Source organism: Echinops telfairi, unplaced genomic scaffold (genome assembly GCF_000313985.2).
Source record: "Echinops telfairi isolate 266 unplaced genomic scaffold, ASM31398v2 ScPeMD7_9;HRSCAF=40, whole genome shotgun sequence".
In the NCBI taxonomy this organism is placed as follows: Eukaryota; Metazoa; Chordata; class Mammalia; order Afrosoricida; family Tenrecidae; genus Echinops; species Echinops telfairi.
In genome coordinates, this window is record NW_022103906.1 from 68,887,080 (window position 1) to 68,892,118 (window position 5,039).

The following is a 5,039-nucleotide window of genomic DNA, read 5'->3' on the forward strand; positions in this document are numbered from 1 at the left end:
GGGGGGGGGGGTTGGTATAAAAATTTCCTTTAGCTTATAACATACAAGTTATCTTGACATGAAGCCGTTTCTTTCTGGATCAGAAAAAGGAAAATATGTCATATATTCTTTTTTATTAAACCATCTGGACATCTGGAAGGAAGGCCTAAACTTGTCAGTGTCTCATGATATAAAGCAAATATTTATTATTTTATAAAGGAAACAAAAACAGAGGTATTCTGTCCTCAGCACTCCACCTCATGGAAAAATAGTTTAATTTGTAGAGATTTCTGTGGACACCCTGTACCTGAGCAGAAGGACAAAGCAGTTGCATCAAAAAGAAAATAAGTAAATAAATAAATACTCAAAGTTTCAGTACGAAGCTAACACCTCCCAGCTCTTTAAAACTTGCCCAACTTTGTAGATGTGGACAGAGGCTCTAGAGAGTGTATCGGAAAGGGAGAATAAAATTCTCCTTTAACAACATTCTTAATGGATGGCGACTGAGAGGAAAAACAATGGCAGGCTGTTTTCTCAGCCTCTCCATCAAGGTTGCATTAGAAAACTTAATGAATATGTAGTGTTTACAGCATCCAGTGGCGGTGAGAAGTGCCAGGTGGAGTGGTAAGTGCACTCCTATACAGCTTAGGTGTTCCATTTCCTAATTTACCCTCTCAAAATAACCGGGGTTACAACCTGGCCTGGTGCCTCTGAAACATGAAGAGCAATAGACAGACTCTGGGAAGGCAAAGGGTTTAACTCATGTTTGTAAATCAGCTGCGGCTATACAACTGGAAAAAGTATGCATTCCTTGGTAATCTGAGACTTAAAAGAACATAAATGTATGTTAATCATTTAATCCACTAGCTGCTCAGCTCAGTGATCAAAGTATCGATAACAGGAATAGGAGTTACAATAGTGAGTGTCTGTCCTCTTTTCTAAATTAAAATTTCACTCTATGAAATAATCGCCAACACCAACAGTACTTTCACAAACTATAAAAGAATCGTTTTGCTCTAGGAAGGAATATAATACATGATATAACCACCTATCAACCTTCTAGAATTTATCAAGCTTTCTTTTATCAGGACACATCTAGGATTCTCTGAGCTGACTCTGAATGTTTCTCCTTATCTGTGTCTTTCTCTCTCTCAAGACATCCCCAAACCAAGCTTACTGCTGTTGAGCTAACTCATTGCCCTAACTCCTTGTGCCCTACCGGGCTGAACAGCACAGCCCCCTATGGCACTAAGATTGTTAAGACCAAACCCATCTGTCTTGAAAGAAGTAGTCAGAATCCTCCCTAGAAGCAAGGAGGGTGAGACTTGTCTCTGTATTTGGGGCATGTTCTAAGGAGAGACCAGTGTCTGGAGATGGACATCACGCTTGGTAAGGGGGAGGGAGAGGGAAACCGAGGGAGGAGACCCTGCACAAGATGGTTTGGCATAGGGATTGCAACAAAGGGCTCAGACACAAAAAGAAATGGAAGGATGGTGGAGGACCCGACGGCGGTGTTTTGTTCTGTTTTACAGAGTGTTGCTATGCCTTAGCACCAGCTTGCAGGAATCTACCACAACAACAATCTTGGCAGAAGCAGACCACTTCTTTCTGTCCTGAAGCAGATAGGCGGTTGGACTCTTCCAGTGAGCAGGCAGGCACTTTAGCCATTGTGTTGCCAGGACTCCTTAGACAGAACGATAGTAACACCAAAAACCATCCTTGAAGATGTTGTTTTATCTTTATGAATTTCTGTCTAGGAGCCCTGGTGGCAGAGTGGTTACATGTTGGGCTGCTAATCGCAGAGTTAGAGTTTTGGAAACCCTCAGGGGAAGTTCTATCGTGCCCTATAGCATCGCCCTGAGTCAGAATTTACGAGCTGGAAGGGAGTTTGGTTTTGTTTCTTGAGAATCAAAGATGTGTTTGAACGCCCCTGTGAAGCACTTCTGCACTGCAGCGTTGGTGTCAGAAACCACAGGGGCAGTTTCTATTGGGTCAGAATCCACTCGATGGCAGTGAGTTTGGTTTTGCTTGATACTTTTCACTTGCAAAGGGTCTCTAGACTGAAATCCATGCTATAAAAGCAGACCTCAGAGCTGAACGAAGCTATAAATGGTAAACCTTCTTTCACCAAAAACTAACATCAAACTCACTATCCTCGTGTCAATGGGGACTCGTAGAATGCTTACATCGTCCACAGCTGTCCTTGATAGCTGGGCCCATGCCTAAAAAGCAAGATATGTCTTGTAAATGTCTGAGCTTTTACACTCCCTCAGGCGAGACGTCTGGACCTTACAGGGGATTTTGAGAGAGCTATTTCAATTCTTTGCTCTAAGAAAATATTAACAACATTTCCCAGTCCAACCATTCCAATGTGCCTCTTTAAAGAACTAAAGCCAATGTATGCTTACCAGGCACACACACCCACACCCAAAAAAAGCTGGAATTTTTCAAATCCCCTAACAGCTCCATTACATTAGAAACATTCTCTGGAAAATCTCTATAGAACGATGTGAAGGTCACAGGTTGATAGATTTTAAGTTAAATGAAGGCTTTCCATACATGATGGACTTACCATTATCATTGGATCTTTACACCCAAAAGTAAACTTACTTTTAAGCCCCACCTTTCTGTGAAGTTAACAAAAGAAGGAATCCAGATTTGGAAGGTTCTGAATTCTGCAATGGAACTTGATTCATGGCTTCTAATAAAGATATTTTAATGTTCCTGCCAAGTTTGGCAATAAGGCTTGCCAGAACATAGAATCTCAAATAAACATACTCCTTAATCTTCTGTGAGAAAAGAAAACAGGCTCAACAGCATCAAGAGTCGGATGCAAGAGATTTTCTCTGCATGGTCTTCTCCCTATTAAGGTTAGCAAGACCTCTGAGAAATGATACATCACTGATACAAAGAACAGTGTTCAGAATTGTGTTCAGAACCGCCCGCAGGAAAAGGTGGCTTCCGTTCATTCGAGTATTTATTTACAAAGAAAAACTCTTATGTAAATTAATAGATTTGTTTTGTCCATTAAGCAAGGAAAGCTTCTGATAGTCCAATGGTAATTGAGGATGGGGAGGGGAACAGATAGAGTGACAATTAAAAGCAGTCAATTGTGGTTGGCTTTCAATTTTGTTTTTGTACTTAGATTGAAATATGGGTGTGTCTACATTCTGGGAATTTGCATGGAAACCTGACTCAGAAAAAACAGTATTTTATTTTTCTATCTGCTCAACTTCCGGTCACCCCATACCTGCTGGGAGTGGGCATCAGGACCTTAAGAACCATCTAACTTAGTTTAATAGAGCTGGTATTTGTCTCGACAGGATTATGAAAGGAAGATTTTCCAGGTATATTATGCTGTAAAACTTTGCAGTAGTGTTAACTGTTACCTAAGAAAATCAGTAGAATAAAATTAAGCTGCTTTATAAGAACTAGTAACTGTTACACCATTCAGAGATTACTTCTAGAACTTTATCACAATTATCTCATGCTATTCCACATTCCCAAGAGACTGAATCATGGGAAATCAGCAATGGGGCAGAATGGGAAGCCAGAGAACACTAGAGAGAGATGTGTCACCTAGCAGTGAAAAAGTGACTGTCCCAAAACATTTTTTTTTTCTTAATCTGGAAGTGAAAGCCATCCCAATTTTAAATTAGCAGGAACAAATCATGCTTCTAATCCATTTAATCTACATGTGTTTCCATTTATGTCAAAAGATAAACAATTTTTTGAAATATTTCTGAGCACAACGTATAGAGAGGACATGAGCAAGAAGACATAAAATGCAAACAAAACAGTCTCTTTTTGATCAACCCCTGCTAATCGGTGAGCATTCGGAGACAGAGGCAATTTGCTCTCTGTTGAGAGCAAACTTAGCGATGTAATGTTGGGCTCGTCGGAACTAAACAAAATGTTACTTATAGATACTTTCATTTCTGTAGCTGCATGAATACAGCTTTAGTACATGAATTTGATATTTTACCACCATGTCCCTAATGCCAAACCTTTTAAATTCCTTTTGATGATGAACTGGAGAGCACACAAATCCTTGGAAAGTTGTTCACCCGAAAATGTCTCATTTTAGTCAGTGCTGTCTCAGGAGGACAGTTATCTCTAAACAATACGAATTCAGAGAGTTGGCTAACATTTGGGTATGGAAAGTAGTGCTTTAGGGCCAAGTTTTAGAACTGTTTGCATAATATCTTGATGAATAAATTATATAAGTGGCAAATAAAAGTGACAAACATCAGTTACACAAATTGAAGTCTGAAAACTATCTAGTGATGGTACATTCCAAAAAAAAGATTCATCCCTTTCTGAAAATTATATTCATTTCTTATTTTATCAACTTTCATAAAACAAGTAATATAAAATTTAAAGTTAGTAAACCTTATTCCTTTCAGCATTGATGTTTTCATGAGTCCTGTTGTAAAAAAGGGTGAGTATATGTGAACTAACATTCACAAGATTTTCACCAAAATACAGCTCAACTCAAGTTGGCATTTTTACCTAGGATGAAAATGTTTGCTGTGAAAAAGTGGGCAAAGCCAGAGAAATGGGGAAATGTAACTGATTACTCATAAGCCAGCAGTGAGTTGGCAAAAGAAAAGAAAATGCAAATTCTCCTTAACATAAATGATGCCTGGACATGAGTCATAAGTACAAAATCAAAACACATGAAATGTTTTGTATAGAAAAGACCAATGTTTCTTTTCTAATTAACTTAGGCTTTACTAAGATAAGTTATTAGGGAAGCAAGTTATATAAATTAGACAGGAAGAAAATGGTTATTATATTTCAAAGGATATATTCTTATCCAAAATTAAATCCCGAATAGAGAATAACGTCAAATATTTTTTAAATGCACAGTTTTAGTTGTCTACTGCTGCCAAATGTAGCATAAATACATCAAATAGGTTACTTTAATAAACAATTTATTTTCTCACACTTTGGGAAGTTGAAAGTCTGAATTCAGAGTGCGCACCCTGCAGGAAGCCTTTCTGTATCTCATTTTCGCTCCCTCAGCTTTAGGGAAATATTCTTGTTTCTTCATCTCT